The 25,046-nt window shown below is 40.5% G+C and overlaps 1 protein-coding gene across 3 annotated transcripts in view; it reads right to left on the bottom strand.

The window, feature by feature from the left end:
- peak1 (pseudopodium-enriched atypical kinase 1) overlaps window positions 1–25,046 on the bottom strand; it is a 106,545-nt gene that overhangs the window by 62,263 nt on the left and 19,236 nt on the right. For 2 of the 3 annotated variants that reach the window (XM_066667900.1, XM_066667902.1), the window contains exons 2-3: window positions 21,046–21,127; window positions 7,913–7,960 (exon numbers count right to left, since the gene is read on the bottom strand). The gene's annotated coding sequence lies outside the window, so the exon portion shown is untranslated. The remainder of the gene's footprint in view (window positions 1–7,912; window positions 7,961–21,045; window positions 21,128–25,046) is intronic. The other variant, XM_066667901.1, reaches the window with a different exon arrangement.

Raw genomic sequence — 25,046 nt, 5'->3', positions numbered from 1 at the left:
TATTTCCGTATATGGTATTACCATGGGCAGGGGGTGCTCTGTCAGGGTGCGCTGAGCCTTTGAGCACAAGGTTAAGTGAATTTAGCTAAACACAGCCTGACAGTGCACACCCATACACATGTTGATGATAAAAACCTGTTTCTGGGGGAGCAAATTTCAGCAACTGGTGCTGAAGGAACAGAAAAGTTCAAAAATAAGTGAAATAAGGCGGTGTACACTGTTTAGAATCACAGCTGGCACTAACGGGCACAGCACAGCAGATTTTTCAGCGAATTGAAGCTCAAAACACACATTTTTAGAGAATAAAGCCAAAGTCGAGTGAAGGATTTTCTGAGAATTGTATCTGTTTACAGCTTAATTCCTTTCTCTTTTAACCCAAATTCAACACTAAATTTACAACTGCGGTGGGCTACAGGGTTTGTGTTATTCTCCAGCCATTTTCAGCATCAGCAGTCACTGAGCTCCCACAGCGCCCCCTCCCTGTGGCTCTCTTAAATGCACATAAACATTTTAGCTGACTTTTAAAGACACTGAACTGAAATTTGACAGACAACACACGTCATAAATACCGCACTCGTTTTTAGCTACCGTCCACATTTTTAAATACCGTGGTATACAGTATTATCGTTATACCGCCCAACCATAGTGTTGTTAGTCTCATGTTTAGAGAAAGAAGAAGTGTTCACACCCACGCTCCCAAGGTGGTCAGGGAACACTCACTGATGGGTGGAAATGTCAATAAATTATAATTGAGTAGATAATTTCACAATAACTAGAGCATAAAAACACTGTTGCTTTCAGTGCATGTTATGACAGGGTTGGCTGTATTTTTATTTATGATTATCATTATGCATGGCTTGGACCACCAAATAGTTTGAGGATACTTAATTTACTGTTGTTATGTTGTACATTTTTAGGACTTTGTTGAACTGCAGTAAACTTCACATTAATTGGGGGGGGGGGGGGGGGGGGCTTTTGGTTTGGACAGACCTTAACTAACAAGACATGATGATGAATCAGATGTTTCTGCTCGAGGCCATTTCTCTCATTCTCAGTGCCGCGCACACACAGTCACTACTTGCAGAAAACATACTTTGGTTGGATTCAGCACATTACAGGCACACATCCTTTTCACATCATGGATGAAACAGACCTGTAGTTTTCATTAAGACAGCAGCACACGCTCTCCCCCTTCTCTCTCCTACACAAACACAATGAATGGAAGAATATTAGATGATCCATCGAGCAGAATTCCTCTGGGCTGGAATATAGGTCTGACAGCAGATCAGGCTGGCCGCTGGATGAGAGGAAAAGCAAGCGATGCACAGATCAAAGGCTGAGAGGGCCCACATCCCCCAGCCTGCTGTCACAGAGACAGGCTCCTGAGAGCAGCCCTGGCCTGCACCATCAAAGCCTGATGGAGAGAGTCGCACACAGGGGATAAAAACTCAGGGCATCTATTAACCTCAAGCAACAAGACTACACCACACACCCTTCATCATACTGACCTTTTCAAACTCAATCCGCTACAGCCAGCTAAACAGCATTTACAGCACACTCGCAACATTAACCAGAGTGAACCAGCACATCACTAAGCACAGAAATATGACCCTCTACTGGACGGATGGAAGACAGGAAGACAAAGAAAGAAGGGAAAAAGCAATAGCCAAAAAGTGGCAAGATAGCGAGACCAAATGAGAATGAGAGAGAAATCAAAGATTGAATGGGAGAGAGAAAAAAAATGAGAGAGAAAGACAGAACTAACCAGTAAGAATATAAGGGGGGGGGGGGGGGGGGGAGGGCACAGAAAATATACTGGAATTTAATAATATACAACATAATAGATAAACAATAAACAATAATCAAGAGAGTAGCAAACCAAAAGAAAGGGAGAGGAAAAAATGAAAAAGAGAGGGGAAAAAAAAAGAGTGAAGGGAAGGGGAGAAAAAAAAAAAGTGTGTGTCACAGAAAGAGTCATTCAAGTGTCATTCCTGTACTTGAGTTCCCACATTCAATTTTCCAGCCACAATTCTACTGAAGGACATAACCACATTAAACACTGTGGAAGTCACTAAAAGTTTCCAGCCACTCTTTACACAGTGATGTTCTGATGACGGAATGTGTTAACGTGTGCTTAGAAGTTGCTCTTTATAGGAACTGCTCGTTCTCCTCCAGCTCTCGCAAGTTCAAACTAACCACTTAGTCTCACTTGTCACAGACATGTAAAATTAATGCTACCTTTCACTTACGCTGAAGATCCAGCAATGTGGAGTTAATATTTAATCCTGTACTTTTCCCTTTACACAGCACAGCATAAGAAGCGTAATTATTGCGTTATTATATAGCATCAGAATATTGTCTCTTCTCCAGCTCAGATAAAATGGTGCCCGCACAAATAAAAGCAAAGCAATGGTTTTGGTGTGTGTGTGTGTGTGTGAGAGAGAGAGATAGCAGAGGATTACAACCACAAGGTCAAACCACCATTCTCCGCCTCTTATGGGAAGCATAAATCCTAAATCTATAACAAAGCATCAGTGTCTGACAGCTTATCAATAATGTTCATTAATAATTCAGCTGAATATTCCCTTCTATTTCTCTGTGGACATCCTAATGGAATGTCAGAATTCTCGATTCCTAAATCCTCAGCAGTTCCAAAAGTGCCAGCTGGTGGCTGATGAGAAGTAGTCGCCTGCTCCACACATGCTGTGAAGCTAAAATGTCGGTGGATTTGACTTTTCTCAATAAACAATTGGGCAAACTGTATGAAGACAAGAGCAAGTCCCATTTAAAAATGAAAAAAAAAAAAAAGGTTACGATGAAAAGCACTTAAGTAGTAAAGGATGAAAATGCAAAGACAAATTAATAAAATTATATTTACAATGTAATCTTTGGAATTAAATGTGGTGTAACAAGATCTGTGTAATCTGTGATTGATGAGTAAACCTGTGGTGAAGCTGCAAAAGCCTTAATCACATTTTTTTTTTTTTTAAAGAAAAATTAAGGACCTACCGATGATGAATTTAATCTTCATAAATCTTTCTGAATAATATTAAATGACAAACAAACACACAATCTTTCCTTTTATTGTTAAATCAATGAACTATTATGGAGCAAAAATTAGTCTTCAGGCAATGGAAGACCATGTTTTCCCAAATAGCACTTTTCCACAAACAGGGAACTTGAACGGTTCCAGCTCGTGAAAAAAATTTGGTACCGTTCGGTGCATTTTCACCGATATATTCTGATTTGTGAACCAGAAAAGTTTGTTCCCAGCTAAAACCAAACAAGAGTTGGTTGTTAAGTGTGAACCGTGACATCGTCCGTGGGCATGTCCAGGTTCAGTAACTCAAGAAAATGCTCAGAGGCTCAAATAAAGCGTTATTGCCCAGTAGAGCTAGACAGTGTCATTTACAATGTTTCGTATAAATAAATAATAGGAAATAAATCAGGAACACGCTTCGTTTGTGTGTGTTTCTGTGGCTGTGTTTGGTGTTTGGCCATGCACAGTGGTCAGTGATGCTGCTCTTGGTTCCTGAATTGAATGAATATGAACAATATAAGAGCCACAAAAAACTGCCACTGTCAAAAACTTTTGCTTTTTTCAATATTAACATTTTTAAACTAAGTTTAAAATTGAGTGCAGAGTCAGTGACTAATTATGTAAAAATGTATATTGAAATATTGAAAATGTGTTTAAATATTTTATTATTATTGAAATATTTTATATTCATTCGTTGTCTGTAAGCTCTTATCCAGTTCAGGGTCACGGTGGGTCCGGAGCCTACTCGGAATCACTGGGCGCAAGCGGGGAATACACCCTGGAGGGGGCGCCAGTCCTTCACAGGGCGACACAAACTCACACATTCACTCACACCGCTGGACGCTTTTGAGAAACCCACGCGGACATGGGAGAACACGCCAAACTCCTCACAAACAGTCACCAGGAGCAGGAATCAATCCCGGAACTCCAGGTCCATGGAGCTGCGTGACAGTGACATGACCCACTGCGCCACCGTGCTGACCAATATTTTTATATATATTTTTACATTGAATTATTGTCCAGTCCAGGACATTTCAAAGCACTTTCCATACAACTCTGAAACAAAATATTCAAGAGAACAAAAGATTCTGCCTACAAACAACAGACAAAAAACACATGCATTTCTAACACAAACTGAGACAAATCTGTTTTTCTGTGTGCTTGCTGGATTCTCTTATCTGCCACTCTGTACGAGTCTGTGTACTGGGTCCGAACTTCTATACAAAAAATATGCACAACTACATTTACAACTGGCATACATTTTCACTTTTATCATCTTTGCATAGCGCACAAATTATGTCTGCACTTACAACACCCCATCACCACCCCACAACACACACAGATAGATGCAGGATCAGAAAACACAACTATTGTATATGCAGAATAGCATGACCCATGTTCTGGCACCCTACACCTCTGCTCTCTACCACAAAGCATTCTGGGGGATTTCGACACCCTTTCATCTCATATGATATGATGTGTTATTTCACTCCCTAAACTGGGCAATGAAAATACCAGACTGAAAAACTGTAGATAAGATATTTCCCCCAAAACAGCAGGTTGCAGGGATTCAGCTTTGCAGTACTGGTCAGAAGGGGTCAGCAGGGCATGTTGCACCTTCAACCAGGAAATGTCAAATCTCAGCTACGTCAACAACCTGCAGTACCAATATAAACTTGGTCAGTTAAATTAAGAGCATTGCTTTCTTTTTTAGGCCATTAATGACGATCAAGCAGCTGTGTTCACGCAGAAATAAAACTGAAACCAAGCATGTTTTTAACTTAATAAGTTCTCATCTTTCACTTGGAATTTCTCAGCACTGAAAGAATTACACACTGCTTATTCATTCCAGATTTGCAACCCAATCTGTGGGATTCCTTGTATGAGAATGGAGGAAGATCCCTGCCCCAGGCTGAGCATCCTGCCATATGATCACATCCTCTGAAGCTGGTGCATTCCAACTGCTATCAGCCAAGAGAGCCAAATACCATTTATCTATCGACCATCAGAACTTACTGAGGACTTGGGCCTAAAAAAAATCCCCTGAGAGTATAAGAATGTCCCTAAAATTTAATATGTGAAGGGAAAAAACTTTTTTTTTCTTTTGTTTTAAATGCTCTCTCTCTCTTCCCCCTTTAAAAAAAAAACAACAAAAAAAAACTATTCCTTAAGGCAGAGAAATCAGGTGACTCTCTGGTTGACAGATTAATCAACATAGTAATTTTTAAGAGTCACCAGATTATTAGTAAATGATGCCAGGATGTTTTGGGGGAAAGGAGGGGAGAGATAAGGAGAGAGAGAAGGAGAGAGAGAAGGAGAGAGAGAGAGAGAAAACACAAAAAAACCCTAGAAACTCTCTTTTCAGAAACTTTATAGGGAATATGGATATATACTGACTTCAAGTAACAAACCTTCTTAAAATACGTCCATTATTTGAAAGGCATGCCATATCAGACTTTATCTGGCAGCATTCTTTAAACCAAAACTATATCTCCAAGCAGATCTTTCTTCCACTGCTGAGTACAGAGAGTTCTTTTTAAAATGACTTATGCAGCATCTTTGGCCATAGCTGATTCATTTAGATCTTTTGTTAGTTATGCTAGCAAACCTTTGTATATTTATTTGAACCAAAATCACATACTTAATCTTAATGATAATCATTTATCTAAATGTACATTATTTCCAGAGGTAAAAAAAAAATCTGCTTAAAAAAATCCTCCATGGTCAGCACACACAAGCATTTGTCAATATTAAAACACATGGTGTTAAGGGTGTTTGTTGTTCATTAAAACTCATGACTGATCTCCTTTGTGCCACTGAGGAAAACCATAAACTCTGGTAAATGAAAGGTGCCAACGCCTGTCTGTCACGGCAGCCTGCAAATATCTCCCTTCTCTCAGCAGTTTCCTCCCGCATCTTGTCATCTATTCTGAGTGTAGAACAGATGACAAGACACACACACACACACACACACACACACACACACACACACACACACACACACACACACACACACACACACACACACACACACACACACACACACACACACACACACACACACACACACACTTCAGCCCATTAGACAGGAAGCTACTTCTCCCCAATATTCAACCACACCACTGTGGTCTCTCTGGGGAGACGATAATTACAGTGTGTGTCTGAGTGTGTGCGGGTGTGTGCATGCATGTGTGCAAGTATAAGTGTGTGTGTTGTAGTGGGAGGAGCACACTTAAGAGAGAAGGCACTCAAAAGCTGTGTATAATGAGACACCCTCCACTCTGCAGAGTTCAAAGCGCGTGTGTGTGTGTGTGTATCCCATATATACTGGTCTTTGCAGCAGAACCTTTGACAGCACCTATACTCCACTGATATTCATTAGAATCTTCTCACAACTGACTCCTGTAGAGCACATAGTGTGTGTGATGAGTGTTCAAGAATGTGCGCGCGCTTTGTGTGTGTGTGTGTGGCCTGAAGGAGATGAGTGCTGTAATGATGAAAAATGCTCAGAGTTCAAGCTGACTGGATGAGATTTATAAGACTAAGCCAGTTTTTCTCTCACACACAGAGACTAGGGAATACTTGATGCAGGGGCTCCAGCCTCATTTTCATCACGAGTAATTTAGACAAGATTACTGAACACTGAAACCTCAGACATCCACGAAAGAACAGCTGATTTAATATTATCTCAGTTGTTTCTCTCTGTCTGTCTAGTAACAGTGACGCTTTCTGCAAATGCTAATGCAATCTATTACCAGGTACACAAGAGGACCTGAGGACCATGGAGGTTGTCCACTCTTTTTGAATGCGTAATTCACACAGTGGAGATATGTTTCTGCTGCAAAAGTAAGCAGACTCTTTAAAAGCACGGAGAAAGTGTTTTTGTGAGTAAAACAAAATAAATAAATGTTAATAAATCAAATCAAATGCAAATCCATTTCCAAAAATGTTGTTAAATGCTATAAAACTTGTCTCAGTTATTTGTTCATTCTCTTGAAGCTTTATTTAACTGAGTTAAAAAAGAGCATTCACCAAATGCTCAGTCTTCACAAGCAAGGTCCTTTGTATCTACAGTACAAGATTCAGTAAAACCAGAGAAATCCAAGGCTGGACACCATGGCTGCACGTGCGTGACCTTCAAACCCTTAGACACTGGGTACCAGAGTTCTTCAGAAAACAGTCTACTGCTGCATCAAGAAAGGCAACTTGAAATACTACTATGCAAGAATAAAGCCATACATCAAACCTATACAAAAATGCTGCTGAGATTTCTGGGCTCAAAAAATGTGTGCTGTCATCAGGGGAGTCCATGTTTCAGCTTGTTTCCGTGAAAAAAAAAGATGTTGTGTTCTCTGTGTCAAAAATATAAGGGACCATTCAGACTCATATTGTGTGGTTTTTGTGGAGTGCATCTGCATAGGGAATAATAATAAAATGCTACACAATTGGTTTCAACGTATCAACCACAAAAGCAGGTGAGAGCTGTGACTGCTCTTCTGAAGTGATTTTGGAGGGGAAAAGAGGTAGCTTAATGCACTACTTAACTCACTGTGATACAACTTTATTCATATAATACTCTATCAATCCTAGCTAAAGTCAACTGATCAAGAGTCATTGTGACCGCTGCTGTTTCGTGCACGACAGAGCCCACTTTTAGAAAAGAAAAATGAGAACTGTGTGAGTGGCAGCATGATGTTTTGATTTTACGAATGTGCACACCATGATGATGATGCTAAAGCTATATATAGTGAGGCCTTAATGGGCATGTGTGTGATAAATTCAATGACTTCATGCTCTGTGGTCAACTCATTTATGTTTGACAAGGACATTTTTCAGACCCTACTCATGTAAACTGAACCCAAGTAACCATACCTCCTCCAGTCCTTTAAGGCGTGTTTCCTTTCAGCACCGCAGGACGACCTGGAGGAAGAGAGGAAGAGCATTAATGCAGTAATGTATACCAGGGCAAACACATCCATTAGTAAGTTAATACAGTCAGCTAAATGCCTTTAAACAGAACCATGCAGAGGAAGAACACAAACATTCCTCACTCTGCTTAATGATGCAAGGATGTTGTTATTGATTCACTATTCTGTGGCATGCATTTATCAGCAGGCAACAGAGACTCTGCACAGGGATTTTCATGTTAAAGCAGACCTGGACTAGTATGCATACAGCTTCTCGAAGCGCATCATCAAATGCACTCTTCATAGGAGAACATCTGATACTGAAATAAACAAAACACTAACCATGGGTTGACACTGCCTACTGTCCAGACCACATCTCCACATTTGCCTATTTAAAAAAAAAAAAAGCAAAGCCTGTGGCCCGAGAGGCTACTTGACCTGGAGAGTTTATATCCGTTATACAACTTAACAGGCCAGGGGAATTTTCACACATTCAGAAATATGCTGCATCGTAAAAACTCTTTCACCCACCCACATGAGATCCAGAGCCATACATGGAACAGACTGCTTCAGAATAAGTGTGTACATACTTAGACTCAATACTCACTGACTTGATGGCCTGGTATCCCTTTTTTCAACAACTCTGGTTTTTGAACCTGTTCCTTTCGGGATTCTTAGAAATGTGGTGCTATCCACTGAACCAGCCTTGGTTTCAATCAGATTTGATGGGAACCAAGAATAAAATTGGGATGTTGTGAGGTTGCACAGTAATAGCATCACTGTGGCTTTATTCAGTGCTAAAGCCAGAGATAAATGGATAGAGTCATGTGTAAATAAGGCAGAGCTCAGTCTGTTATTCAATTAGGTATTTTGGCGTTCCAGAACCATCCTGCTGAGATTATTAACAGTGATAACAGCAGAGAAAAGAAGCTTAAGAGAGAATGCGTCTTGAGTTGCGCTGACCACAGCCCCAGAAATCATATAAACCCAGCATTTTCCTGTTTTCATTTCCTTCTGAATGGATAACAGCAGGGCTGGGCAATTCATCGAAAAATAACATTCAGAGCTTATAATCGACATAATCTTGTCTATATCAATTCTTTTTATTCTGTTATGTCCCCACTGTGTGTTCATGTACTGTCTCTTTAAAACCACGCTACCAAGCTGTAGTCACGTGATTCTGCCTCCTATTTGCCACATGGAAGCAACTTAAATGCAGTTAATTGAAATATTCTTTCATTAATCATAATAGTATAATGTTAAATTAATTGTGACATACATTTGCGCTCATATCGCACAGCACTAGACAACAGTTTTTCTTTCTCATTTCAAAATGAGTAGAAACACTATCTGGTTTGCTAGTCTATTACCGAATAAACCATTAAGGACAATACAACACCCTGCTCAACTCCACTGTGCAATAAACTTTATTTGAAGTTCTGTGGTTTTTCTGGAGCGTTATTTAAACACGTTCACAGACACCATCACACTTCACAATGGCGTATCTACTATTCTTTGGTTCCAGCTGGGAATTAACTTTTCTGGTTCCAGAACCTATTTATGTAGGTGGAAATGCACAGAAACGATTCTAAAATAGATTCGCAAACGGGAATCTACTGATTGCATGCTGGTGGAAAAGCGCAATGGTGACTGGCGCAAATTTCGATTCCCGCTCCGGGTGACTGTCTGTGAGGAGTTGGTGTGTTCTCCCCGTGTCCGCGTGGGTTTCCTCCGGGTGCTCCGGTTTCCTCCCACAGTCCAAAAACACACGTTGCAAGGTGGATTGGCGACTCAAAAGTGTCCGTAGGTGTGAGTGAATGTGTGTGTGTCTGTGTTGCCCTGTGAAGGACTGGCGTCCCCTCCAGGGTGTATTCCCGCCTTGCGCCCGATGATTCCAGGTAGGCTCTGGACCCCCCCGAGACCCTAAATTGGATAAGCGGTTACAGATAATGGATGGATGGATGGACTGGCGGAAATGGTTACAATGAGTCTACCCTGTTAATATAAAAAGATTTGTACATATTCTAATTATTTTATGTAAACCTAATACAATGCAAACATTCACAATGATGATATTTCATACTGGTCACACTGGTAACGAGCTGCTTAGGGCAGGCCTCATTAAAACCTGATAAAACAGTGTGTGGCTGTGTAGCCATTTCTGTCTGGCTGTGTCAGAGCATTAATGCCACACCAGCAAGAGCCTGAGTCTGATCTTACTCTCTTTCTCTCCTAGAGAGTGGTCATGCTATTCTCTCTCCTAATAACATTTGGATAAACTCATCTTCCCTACATTACTGAGGATACACCATCTGCTCGCTGCACTCCCTGCGGTACACTGCAGCCGTACACGAACCTGCACCGAGTTCAGGGGGGACTTTAATAAGAAAAACCTGAATCTAAGTATATTGTGAAAAGTGTGAAACAGACCAGCAAACTTAACCAGTGTGTGAAGTGCAACACTTTAACATGCAGCTACGGGGGAGCAAAAGCATGAGTGAGAGTGTATAATGATGGTGCTGGTGAGGGGTTAAATTAAACTGAGATTGAAACCACCAACCTAGTTGCTATGGCAACCTCAAACAAACACACCCTCTCGAAATCAGTCATCTTTCCTCATTTCCCTGAAATTCAGCCCAAGCCTGCATCACCAGCGCCTGCCTCACAAACTCACCTCTTGCTGCAATTATCAACAGCAGCAATCTTTATCTGCTTCACAGGTTAAGCATTCAGTGGTAAATGTCTCACACTCTGCCCCAGCTGCAAGCAACTTAGCTTATCAAAGCATGCCGTGCTGTTCCAGGGTGCTGCAAATCCAGTAAGTTTGGGCTGGAGGAAGTTGCTTCTGATCGGTTCTAATTCATTTGTTGCCAGTAATCAAAGACAGCCTATCAGTGTTTATACAGCAGCAAGTAGCAAACCTGGTCGGCATGGGTCAGTGACAAATACGATTAAACAACTGAACAATTTAAAGCCTTGAGAGTAAGGCAATTTGTAGGCTGGGTGCTAGGAAGACAACCACATGCTTTAGCTCTCTTTACATGGTGTGATTTAATCCAACAGTACAAAATACAACAGAATTTTCTTGGAAATGCATCCTAATTCATCCATGTTAATATGAAAGTGACCTAAACAGCTGCTTATGCTAAGGTTTCCTATATAAGAAAGAATTTACAGAAGGTGTTTTCACTGTACGCAAATCAGTCAGATTCCACAACCAAAACATTTTAAAATGCTCTAGCATCCAAACACCAAGCCACTCTGCAAACAACTGAGACACCAGTAAGCCACTTTTCAGATACAAAGCAAAGGTGCCTAACTGCTTCATTATTATTGCAATGGATATGTAAAATTAACTATTCTTTCATGATAATGCATCTTTCCAGGAAACAATAAACCAAACACACAGGTAATTAAGTGATTTGACCAATCTGTGCCCCACCTACAGAAGTATAATTCTGTAGCAACTGCCTCAAGATTTGACAAGTATGAAGAAGAAATCATAGCAGACAATGCACTTTGATGGTGTTATTAACAGCATATGATAATTATTTTACACGTGTACTAATGGACATACTGTTAGGACAGATTGCTTGCAGTTTGTTTTGAAGTTAAGCTAAAGTCAGTCCTGTTTCAAATGGGTCAACTTTGCTACCAACAGGTTTCCTTGTCTGCAATTTATACTTAAACTCAAATTTATTGTAATTAGTCAGAAAAATAATTATAATTCATTCTCATTAGTATGTATAGGACTTGTGCCAACAGTCTAAATCCTACCCACAAATGACAGTTGCTATTTAAGAGGCTTGAATAGGTAACTTGCCCAGTAATTTGGCTGAACTGTGCCAAAAATTGTCCTGAAATTTGGCAGCAGTAGCAGTTTGCTACATTACAGCGACTTGCATTATCAGCAGAAAGTATAACCACTGTTTAATAGCTGAGAAGCACAATTACCAACTTGTTAAAATTTAAAACTTAATGCCTATGGTCTGCGTCATGCCCAAGGAACAAATGAGCTTTGCTAATTTTTCTCTCTCACTCTGGACTCAATAGATTCCTTTAGTGAATTAGAGATCAAAGCTGCTTTCCTCAGGGTCTGAATGACAATGAGAACAGCACACACACACACACACACACACACCCCGAGTGATGGCTTCAACACGTGAGAGTTACATAACTTGCTTCATCTTTCTCATAATACCTCCCTTTCATATTGTTCAGCCTATTCTCTCCTTCCCTCTCACGTACGCTCTATCTCTCTCATTGATTTAGGAAAGTAAATTGGGCCATAGAAAACAACAGATGATTTGACAGGTAAATCACCAGTCCAGCTTTAAAAAATGTTTCTTATCTAGAGAAATATTTCCCTAGTTTCTTTCTTTCAGTAATACTATGAAGATAAAAAAGGCCAAATTAGGAGTAATTTCACCGTTAGAGATTTACATGTAGCATTGTGAAAAGTGACTTATGCTGCGAGTTATTATCTGGGACAAAACAGTGTGTCAAAATGCTCTCTATGTCACACAAACACACACAGAGCCAGGACTGAGCTTCATCGTTCATCATCGTAAACAGGACTGGAATTTATTAGTTAAACCTTTGGAATGAGAAAATGTATTCTCCCAGAATTTTTTAAAAACGTCACCCAGTCATTTTGCTTGGCGTACTTTCAATGACACAGACATATTTTCCAAATGCTGACTCTGAATTGGAATGAACACACACACACACACACACACACACCTCTTCAATAATTCCACTGCAGAATGAGTTGCTCTGTGTATTTCTTCCTCTCTCGTTATGTTGATCACAGAAAGCATGACTGGACAATGTGGCTCAAATTGCACGACTGGATACAGCCATCAGCTCCCAAATCATTCTCATCTCACCCCAACTGACGGCTCTGCACCCTCTCTTTCTCTCTCCCTCTCCCACTAAGACCACACACACAAAGTGATCAGATCTGCCCTAGAGAGGAGCTGCACTTTTTCATTTCGTAGAGAATCTCTTCGGCACAGACACAGGAGCCGTTGCTAGGAAACGGGCTGTAACAGGAAAGAGAGGTGTGTGCAAAGAGGGAAAAAAGAATAGTGTAAAAAAACAGACCACTAAAAGAGAACAGAAGAAATAAAAACATCCCTTTTTTCCAAACTAAATCCCTAATGGCAGAAACAGGTGTGGAAAACAGGAACAAAGGCTGCTTCCTCGGATTCCAAAAAAAGTTGCAGTGTGAGGGAGCGGGTGCAGCTCTTTGGATATCATCCTCACACTCTGATCAGCAGGTGTCAGAAATCCCTGGAGAATCAGCCAGCCAGGCTGGAGTGAGTGTGAGTGTGTGTGGATGTGCGTGTCTCTCTAAGTCTCAGAGTCAGCCGCTCGTTTGATCTTTTCTCTTGCTGGTTCACTGCATCGCCAAGCACAGCTGCAACAACAAGCCTGTGAGACTGCACTGGACAAGGCAGCAGGGTCACAATGTGGCAGCAGTAGTGGAAGCAATGTGGGGCAGCAGCAGGGCCAGCAGCATGATGAACTGATAAGACCGTAGTCTTTTAGCACAGACCATTAGGAGGAAGACTCTTCCTCAGTGTTAGAACTGAAACCAGATTTACATTTTTCAGTTTTTGTGTTTTGTTTTGTTTGTTGATTTCATACTCATCATTAATAGATAATAGATCTCATTTGGGTAGACATGGTCAAAGTGCAGCAGGTAGTGTCGCAGTCACACAGCTCCAGGGGCCTGGAGGTTGTGGGTTCGATTCCCGCTCCGGGTGACTGTCTGTGAGAAGTTGGTGTGTTCTCCCCATGTCCGCGTGGGTTTCCTCCGGGTGCTCCGTTTTCCTCCCACAGGTTGGTAGGTGGATTGGCGACTCAAGTGTCCGTAGGTGCAAGTGTGTGAGTGTGTCACCTTGTGAAGATGAATGAATGAATGTTTTGTTACTTTTTTGGTATTAGTTTACATTTCATTAAATGTGCCATAAAATCTGCAGGACATACAGATACAGACACATATTCAAACATGTGCATATGACTGAACACACTGATATAAGGGCTTACCTGTTTCAGTCTTAATGCCTAAGCATTATCAATAAATAATATCATTTCTTTAAAAGATTTCCTGTGGAAGACACCTGAGAGAGACTGAGGAGCAAGGTGCAAGATACAAGGCGACTCTTGAAATATGAGGCTGTCTAACTCTTTAAATCTTATAAAAGCAATATAATTGAAAATTGGGAGAGCATTTTAAAATATATACACAATTACAAATGACTACCGTTTCATATTAGCTGGCTACTTGAAATTTCTGCCAAAATTGTTTACTGGGGCTGAGGTGCTGGGCTGGTCACATTTTAACAACCTAGTTCAGCCCTGGGTTAGAAACCTATTTAAAATCGCTGTCAAAATCTAAGGCATTCCTACTTTTTGAACAAAAACTGGGCATATCTTGCGGACTGGAATTTTGGTGCATCCCATGTACGGAGCAGAATTAGGGCTTCACATGAACAAAAGGTGAAGGATTGTGCTGAACATTCTGGCCGCCAGGCAAGCCTGTGATCTGAGCGTGCTCAGTGAGCTGGGAAGAGTAGCTTCACTCAGTAAATATTATGATAGCTCCAAGCCTAATGCTGCTGCTACTGCTGAGCTAAAAGAGAACACACACACGCACAGAGATGCAGGAACACACCCGGAGACACACAGAGCCACAACTGTACACATCACCTAACATACTTTTATGTACTATCCTTACTGACAGATGAAAGCTCTCCTCTCCCCTAGATCACTAAAGTCCTCTCTCAGATCTTTCTACCAAAAAAAAAAAAATCACAGGCAAATTATACAAGAAACTTGACTCTCTTCAGACACATTCGTTCTTTCTCTCTCACACACGCAAAGTGATTAGTTTGTCTGCTCTCATCAGTGAGCCAGTGTCTGATGAGTAGCTCAGACACAGAGCGGGTCAAGGGATCCTAGACAGAATGATAAATGACCCAAAGTCTCTGCTACTCTAAAGCATTATCTGCTGTACGCAGAGAATCAGTCATACATTTGAGAGTGAGAGAGAGAGTTCTTTTTGGCCGCCAGTCAGTCGCTCAATATCTTACTAACTTGTGTGCACACACACTTATACACACACACAGAACGAGTCTTAAGTGTTCCAATCTCCCAGTAACCTGTTTACAGGATATAATGCCTTCTAAGACCCTCTCTCTTAAATGTTTACATTCCATATGGCGTCATCATTGTCAACAGTGAGGCAGAAAGGGCCAGTGGTGGTCAACCATCTCCACGTCTGTCTGTGTAGGAATGGAGTTTATATGATAACAAGCAACTGAACTGGTTTTATGCAATGATTGTGATGAATAGCAACAGCTCCATCATTTGCTACCACATGACAGTACACATTAGGGGAATGCAGTTCTGACTAGAACTGAGAGATTGATTCATTTCATACAAAATGTGAGAAAGAGCAATTTGCATTCTGCGAAAAAACAGATGTCTAGCTTACCCAAAAGACGAATGTGCTGGGATTTACCACTTATTCATTCATTGCCTGTAACCGCTTATCCAGTTCAGGGCCATGGTGGGTCCGGAGCCTAACCGGAATCACTAGGTGTAAGGTGGGAACACATCCTGGCGGGGGCACTAGTCCTTTGTAGGACAACACACACTCACAATTTTGAGTCAACAATCAATCTATTAAAAAAAAGCAAACACCCAGAGGAAACCCACACAGACAGTCACTCAGAGCAGGGCTCGAACCCACAACCCCAGGACCCTGAAGCTGTGTGACAGTGACACTACCTGTTTGCCACCGTGCTGCCCCAATCAGAAAAATCACAATTACATATTTACATACATAACATTTTCAGCCCTGTTCCTGTCGAACTGATATCCGAGTTTTCATAAGAGGTAAATGATCTGATATTTGAATAATAGCAGAGATAGTGAGAGAGAAAAGGGAAGGAAGGAAAAAGGAAAATTATCATAACACATAACAAAAGTTAAACTGGTGCATAGATGCCAGCCAAATACACAGCAGCACAAATAACACTTTAGAAACTCATGTGGTGTAGACATTTCTTATTCCCAAATGCACAAGGGAGATATTTTGGTCACTGTGCTTGAGCAACGGAAGCTGCTTTGAAAGAACTAATGAGCTAAACTACTCTGGACAGCGTACATGTTGATGACTTGCTGATGAACCAACATGTTTGTTAAGATATAATGAGGAACATTTTATTCTTTATTATTTTTATTCAGTTGTGGGTGGTTACAGCTAAAGAAACCAGCCTAATTGCAGCCTACCTTATCATTGTGTTCTTAACAACGTGTCTTTAGCAACACTCAAGGCATGTGTTTTTTTTTTTTTTGCTTAATATTAAACAAGACAATTGTAATTTTGTTCAACATAAAATATCCTAAAATTAAGTCGTTTGAAAATGGCATACAGGAAAAATGTATTAGTCACTGCATTCATTACAAATTTCATCAAGAAAAAAAGCACTAAAAGAGTTCTGTTCTCAGGGATAATATCAGTAGGTGGGAGTTTTGGTTAAAAGATTTAATGATTGGGAAACTAATGATTTAATTTGTAGTTTTTTGTAATATACAAATGGCAATTTTGACTTAATTATCAACAATTTTATACAAATTAGCACTATGTAACATTTACCATCAAATGACAAAAGAGTAGGAGAATGTCTGAATTCACACACCTAACATACAGACTTCTGCTCTTGTTTAAAGGCGTGCTTTATATGTGGAGCTCAATTTCAGCCGTACACTGTTCTTATTAAATAATGCTACCCAAGCCATACTCAGAAGAATGAACAGCAAATTAATCTAGCACAATATCAATAACATAGTTATATCACCCAACTAAAAATGCTTTTCCTCCATCCAGTCATCTTTAACCATCCGATCAAACCTCAGCTGGGAATGGGAACATTCCTTTATCCCTGCTTCAGAGAGCAGACGCTCTGCTGTAATTCTACCCTGCTTCAGAGACCCCACACTCACTCCCAATGCAGCAGCTCCAGCAACCGATTCCTTTCAAACACACAGTAGAACAGAGACAGAACAGAGAGTCCCTTCAAAGTCCTCCCTTCATACTGCCAACTTTGAGACATTCTGAAGATGAAATTCAGAGCATATGAACCCACCTGGCCCACTTGTGAAAAAACAGAAGTCTCCAAAAGTGAAGTTCAAAAAATAATTACAAGAAAACATGATTCCTGTACATCAACTGTACAAGGCCCATAAACCATCAGAGAAACTGTGTGTAAAGCTTTAAAGCTTCCTTTGCTACAAATCTAGGAGAGAGAGAAAAAAAAATACCTGAACAATACCTTTTTATTAAAACATATGTACTCATAATTTGAGTGTTCAGCCACAAGGACTATCACTATTTCACTAGACGGACGTGATCAATATGATTCAGATAAACATGACAATGTAATAATATGCTTTTCCGGCATTTCCAAAACTTTCACCCAGATGGATCAGCAGGAGGTTTTCTCTATGTAGCTTTTGCTGATATGAAATTTGGTTAAAAATTCATTAGTTCTTCAGCATCGAAATTTGCTAAGGCTCACAACAGAAGCCTTTATGAACTGTGCAAATACACAATCATATATGCATGTACATTCAAGCGCACACACATTCTCCTACACAAAGGACAGATGTGTTGGAAAGTCGTGATGATACCTGCTGATTCTAGAGTCAGTATTCCTAACACAGCTCAAGCATATTCTCAGATTCCAAGACTTGGAAAGGGATTCTCTACAGAGACTCCACTGAACTTACAATTTAGGTTAAGCTGGAGCTTAATATGCGTGAGTAAGCCAGTTTCTCCTCTCTGCCCTTCGTCTTATCACTTTTCCTGCTGTGCCCTGGAGCAAGAAACATTAGCCAACCCCACACCGCTCCAGCGGTCCTGCAGTTTAGCACCTCAGTCTGTCTCAGCCATTCACTCCAGCACAGCAGCCTTGAAATAAACAAAGACAGCCCTATGGCCCTTTTGGCAATAAAGACAATAAAAAAAAAAAAAAATCCAAATCATGGATCGCCAGGCTGTGTCCTTGCTCGCTCGCTAGTTCTGTATGTGTGTGTGTGGGTAGCAGGTGCAGTTCTCAGGGTCACTCACAGACCAGCAGGACTAAACAACTCAGCCGAGTTCAGAATACAAATACATCAACAATACCCATCATTCATATTCACTGCCATGCTGTACAATTCAAGCCCAGCAGGCCAGCTAGTACAAAAAAGTAGATGTGAGCTGTTCTCCATTAGGCTACTGAGGTGTTCTTCAGGTGCCCTGAGGAGCTTTACAAGTGCACCAGGGCCCTAGATACCTAATAATACAACAATACACATCTGGTGACTTAGAAAATGTTCACAGGATCAAGCTATGGGGTGCTTAGAATTCTTCTTCAGGGCATTTTCAGTAATGTAGAAAAAAAAGCATCACTGAAAAATGCTGTGCGAGGGTGTGAGGCAGAAGAAGAATGGCTGATTCAATTACAGTAAAATGGATGGGAATCCTCACTGTCTCTTGTTCTCTGACTAATTAATCGGTCTGCCATTCATTTGTGGGCCATATGTGAATGTGTAATTCTGTGTCTGATTCTGTCTCATGGTCTCCTGTGCCTCTGGGCCACTGTGGGTTGGACTTTGTGTGTGTGTGTGTGTTAGCAGGATGTGGCTTTTAAGAAAATAAATCTCTGCATTGCATTCCTGAGTTTGCTGAGCAATTTCACGATAATGACTTCACTTATCATCAAATCAGCATCCAGCCCAATTATGTCACACAGTGAAATTCTCCCTAAACTCTTCCAGATAAATGTGGGCGTCTGGACAGAGCAAGTGGTGGGAGAGAAAGGGGGGAGAGACACGAAGACAGAGATAGAAGAGGGAATTGACAAACTATCTAAACCTGAGAACAGCACTGAAAGGAAGTGATTATGATATATACAAATATGGCCAGCAATTTCATATTCATACTTTAAAAACACTCCTAAAAATATTAATTGTGTCATGTGCATAGGTTCCAGTTGTAAAGTCTCAGGAGTTTGAAAATTTGGCATTAGGAACTGTCAGACAATTATACAATGTAATAAATTCTCTGACTCTTCAACTGTGGGTTTAAATTAAGCGAAATTATTTCTACAAAGTAGGGGGGAGCTATAAAAAAAGATTAAATCACTTTCAGCTTGTAATGTCCACTGCCTGAAATGTGATTAAGAAATGGCTGTTAAGAGGAACTATGGAAGTTAGAGAACAGAGAAAACTTTCAGAAAGTCTGATTGTATGCTGTCCATAAAGGCAAAGCAAAGCCCTCACAGACCCCCCCTGTGGTTAGAGCTTAAACAAGGAAAAGCTTTTCATATAAAAAAGATATTAAAGAATATTGCAGATCTATAAGCATTCATCAAGAACCTGTGGGCTAAAATTCATAAAGCAAGAAAAGGAAGACTGGCTGGTTATTAAAAATGCTTGAAAGTTATCTTCAAAAATGTTATCCAACTTGTGCACATCATTATCATATTTCTATTAAGATAAATAAAGATAAAAATGACTTATAGTCTTTTAAACCAAGAAACTGTGTTTAGTAATTTATCCATGAACGTCCTGAAGTACAAGAAGCCATAGGGCAACACAAAAATTGGGCCTCAGAGCAGGTCTGTGTCCTGTTTGTCCAAGTCTGCAGCTGTACCTCTGTGTGAGATGGATTTAAGCTCTCGTATGCCTAGCAGCTCTAGGCTTTTACACACCCAAGGCTGCTTTGCATTCCTGAATATACGTTGTGTTTGTTTGTGTTTGGCTGTGTTTCCGGAGTTCAGACTAATTTCCCATGTCGTTTTCTCAGCCTCCCACAGACAAATCTGAGCCCCATGAGAAATGTATGACTCTGACAAAATACGGGATTACAGCTGAATACTGATGCAGAGAAAGGCCTCACTATATATTTAAAACACATTGATGAACCTTTGATGGGATGTGGTTAAAGTTTTGGCTGCATTATTCTGACCAAATTTATTTGAACATTCAATGCTTTGATTCATCCCAACACCCACAGAACTCTCATCGCAATCATCTGAGGTTGGCTGGGACACTTACAGTGCACAATAAACAACTGTGTGATTTGTAAGAGCATACGGCATATTGCATTACATCACTGACATATGAAAACCTCATGCTTTTCCCTTATTTAAAATTTAAGAATGCCAGCTGCCCTTTGCATTGTATGAAATTGAATACTACAGGATTAGTTATCCAGAATGACATACAGTTCTCTTAAATACAGTCTAAACAAAGTCTTGCCACAGGATTCTTACCCGCTATGTGAGGTGTTCCAAACCAATCTGGGAAGTGAACGCTAGTCCACCCATTATTTCAACAAACATATTGCAGTGCATCCCATTAAAGAGGAAAAAAAACTTCAGAATGTAATTATGTTCAGAAATTCAATACCATTATTATGTGAAAATAGAGTGAAAGTCCACGCAATGTCTGAGTGAGTGCATATGTGAACAGAGCCGGGAATGTTCCAGAGAATGATACTATGCCTCACAGGCACACCCCCCCCCCCCATGCCTAAAGTATGCAGAACATTTCCCGCTGAGAGAAAATCTTGGGCTGAATGTTACGTGTGAAAGGACAATTCTGGAAAATGTCTGGACCTAATTCTCCAGACTTTTCTGGTGTCCAAATGTTATATATTCATGCAAGGTCTCAGGTTTATCTGTGGAAGGCTGAGGAAAACGAGGGAAATTACTCCAAAATCCTTCAAACTGCAACGTCCTGTTATGTATACTTTGTACTTCTGCTTTGTTTGTTAGCAGGTTGCGTTATCCTCCATTGTATATTACTTAATCAAGACAAAGTGTTCACAAGCATTAAAGTAGCCATTTTCTGTTCTCCTGAAAAATAAACATTGTGGGCACTCCTAAGTTGTATAGTCTGACCATCACAAAGCTACAAACAGCCTTTTTCAGTATTAATACTGCAAAGACCTATATATCACACCCCAACTGTCAGTACCTTAAAATTGAGGGAATATTTGTATTACACATGAATCAAAGCAGAGTGCAATCTCACCTCAGTTTGGATTAATGCTGGAGTTCTGTACAGAGAACAAGATTCTGGAGGAGGAAAGCCACAGCCACACTTCTCCTCACTGCTGGAAAGAGAGAAAGAGAGAAAGAAGTGTAAGGAACTGTTGATAGAGGGAATTGAGCGACTGCAAGAGAAAAACACTTGCATTTGGGCCAGATTCTTGTCTATGTCCTCACATGGACTGAAGACACAGACTTTTCGACCCTGAAGAGAACCTTCAGGGCTCTGGTACAGCATTTTTCAAGATGGTGGTAAAACACACCTAGTGTGGATAAATCTTAACTTAATGATGCACTTAAAACCCCTCCCTGCCTAACTATGCCATGAAGCAGAGCAGATTGGTGCTGGACAAGCTGCTTGTTCCTTTCTAGACTCACAACTCATGAGTCATATTTCCATTAAAACAGATGAGTCATGATGCTGATGGTGCCGAGGTTAACCACTGTTGTGACCTCAATCTCAGAAGAGTTGTCCTCTAATCACTATGTATGGCACAACTCACAACACCCCTGCATACACGTGCAGAGGGAAATAGTGTGTGAGCAAAATAATGCTATATAAGGTCTTGGTGTTACAGCTCCACGTGTTTAGAGACTGTTTACTCTCTGCTCTCTCTCATATGTCCTTTTTAAGAGAACTGGTAGCCTAGAGCCTCTCTTCCTAGTGCTGCGATGTGGCCAGCTGCTAGTGAGAATGAGCTCGGGCAGAGGGATGCATGTGAGTGGGATTTGCCCCCTTAAACTGCAGGCTTATTAGGCAGTTAGAAATCTTCAGACTTGTTATTCAGTAACAATTATAAATTATTCAGTAAATCTGAGGGCATAACATATTTACTAATTGTTATTTTAATATATGCGAGTACAACACAGATGTCATCAGAGGCTGCAACTTTCAAAGAAGCCCTCCAACCAAACACACAAATATTTTATGCTGTGCCATGAATATCTTTCTTTTTTTTGACCAATCAGAGTTCCACAATAGTTCTGATGTCATTTTTAATTGAAATTGGTTTATTGTGTACCAGCAAACTAAATCTTGGCTGAATACAGGCCAGTCTTTATCCCCTGTTACATTAAGAGTTCAATCAAGTGTTTTAATACTGTGTTAGGATTTCATTCAAATCAGCTCAACCTAGGAACTAGAAATAGGGCAATACAACAAAGCAACATGACATCATTTCCATACTGCACAAGATGCTGTTTATATATATATATATATGACAGAAAAGACTGGAGGAATGAGCAAATCATATAAAGCAACTTGATAAGATAATCATTTCTCCTGGGCTTTCCCCTACAGCTGAAGAGTGTAATCCACAAACTCGTGCATATTACATAGTGCCAATTCTGCAGTGCTGAGCAGAGTAGCAACAATGGTGACTCTATTCTCCCAGTTACAGGTCAGTGGCCAATCACCGTGATTTTGATGCTATAATTTGAATGTAACAATACTACTTGGAATTACTTTATCAAAGCTATCTTTACGATATCATTCATTCAATTTCTATAACCACTTCATCCTGAACAAGGCCACAGTGCACTTTTGTTACCAACTCATGAACAATATTGTCTTTAATAGCTTAGAAACTGACAGTGATTATGTTGTAGCTTAACCCAGAAAAAAGCAGAGTGTAAGCCATGCAGGGGGGGTTGTGAGAAGAGAATGTAATATACCTTTAGGGAACAAAACTGGACTTTAAAAACCACTTTTAAGGACCATTTACACTGTTTGTACCATCAGTGACCAATAACCCCCAACATTCCTTTTTTCTGAGAGTGTAGTACTGGTCATTCAGCTGGTGGCCAATCAGGTTTTAATGAAATTCAATAGTGAACATTCTTTAAGTAGCAGTGATATCCATTAAACATCCATATTCATCAGAACCAATGCAATATCGCAATATGGCACTATTGACCAGCCAACAACAAGAAACCATCACCACGGCGATATATACATGCTTTCCCTTTTTGGCATGCTCTTCATGGTTTACACTCTAGCGTGTGAGTAATGAATGTTAAATAGATTTGTTTTTACAAAAAAAGGTCTAAGAGTGTAATTTTTCATAAAACTGCAGGCACCTGAACTCTGCGGTTGAACGGCTGAGTGCCAGTCTTCGTTTTATACAATGAACACCATGGCAGCAAATCTAGCTGCAAAACCAAATTTAACTTCGCCAGTTTGGGAGTTTTGGCTTTCAGCCAAATGAAAAGCGAAAGCCAGGCAATTTAGACCAGGCAATATTGAAAATCTGTGCCAGAAATGTCAGTGTGAAATGGGAAAATACAAATTTGAGCTCTCATCTAGCTATCTATAACCCAGCCAACAAAGCCCAACTGCCTCCACCAGCAGCAAGTTATGGAGTAGCCTCAAAAAGAAAAGTTCAGGCCAGTTCCAGGTGAAAGTCAAGAGTATAGCAGTAGAGGCAGGATAAAGTGAGGAATTTAGGACGGTAATATTTCACACCACAGTGTTAAGCCCCATTAAAACACTGCCACATATTGTCATTTCCCATCCCCATAACAAATACTATGAAGCTCATATCAAAGGTGTGCAGTCATAAAAGCAAATGGAAATGTGGGACCACAGAGACACTTAGATTTCAAGTGCGTAAGGGATGGAGGTTTGTTAAGATTGAGAGTTGTTAGAAGAATAGGCAGGCTGTGGCCTGCACAGGATTTCCTATTAACTTCTGGGGCTCCACACATTGCATACACTAGATACACACATCTATCACAGTGTCAGGGTGTCTCTCCTCATTCCCCATCTCTCCCTCTCTCTTTGACTTTTACTCCAAATCTCTTGGGCTGTCCTCTTCTGAATGTGAATCACATCAATGTTCCCTCCTGTGCTCATCCATCTAGCTCCCTCTCACTCACACTCATATTTTGCTGATCCCCACCCCTCCCTCCCTCTCTCTTCATAATGGGCATGACAGAAGCCCATTGAGACTCGGTGGGAAGGGAGAGGAACTCCATCTTTCTGACTGCAGCCTGATTAGCCTCGCAGCAGATAGGAAGGAAGGGGAAATAAACTGTGCTCATCGAGCTTGCACTCTTTCTCCATCCAGCGCCTTTTCCCTTCGGACGGGACGGCTTCCTCCGTGACTAAGGGCCGAGACGTTTCGGAAGCCGAAGCCTAAACGGCTCCATATGCTCATCAGTCAAACTTTTCCTTGTCTGAAAACACCATCTCCCACACGACCTGCGTAGAGAGCCTGTGGGATGGAGAGGCCTGAAGTCATGCTGTTTGCAGCTCACACTTTCCTGATCAGGTGGGAGAGAGCAAGAGGGGCTTATGTAAGGATACTCTGATCTGCCGCTTCAGAGAAAACACATTTAACACTCACATCCTACACAGGCAATTAACACAAACCCACCTGACCCTTCTCCCAGCCTACTCTCACTCAGATCAGCCTACAACTTCTATTGAATCTTGGAAGGGTATGCTGGAAATCATATACTAAAGGCAGGTTATATGCTTACAGATAACAAAAGAAATATGAAGCATTGATTAAACTTTGAGTGAAAATCTAATTTATATACACATAAATAAACACATTTTATTAAAGCCATCTTCATATGCCAAACACTGTGGGCCACAACTATTTTGTAAGTTTAGTATTCAAAGGTGTGAGTCATCTTATCTTATGCTGAAATAAATATGACATAGCTGAGAATGAGTATAAAAAAAATGAAATGAAATTCCATAAAACTTTAGTAAAACACATATTTTTTTTTTTTAAAAGATATGTAATTAAACACGATAAGAAGTATTTCAAGTATTTCCCACTGTAGCCTGTGATGGGCAAAGTGAAAAGCAAAATGGTAGAGCTCATAATGGCTTAATTTGCAGATTAATTCAATAAGAGTCAATAGAGTAATTAATTTTTTAATTAATTAAAAAAATAATTGTTGGATGCAGTCTCACAGCTGAGTAGTGGACTGTAAAGGGGCTGGACTCTACGAATCTGGCAAACTTGCCTT

The sequence above is a fragment of the Hoplias malabaricus genome, chromosome 4 (assembly GCF_029633855.1).
Source record: "Hoplias malabaricus isolate fHopMal1 chromosome 4, fHopMal1.hap1, whole genome shotgun sequence".
In the NCBI taxonomy this organism is placed as follows: domain Eukaryota; kingdom Metazoa; phylum Chordata; class Actinopteri; order Characiformes; family Erythrinidae; genus Hoplias; species Hoplias malabaricus.
This window is presented reverse-complemented; position numbering and strand designations above follow the sequence as displayed.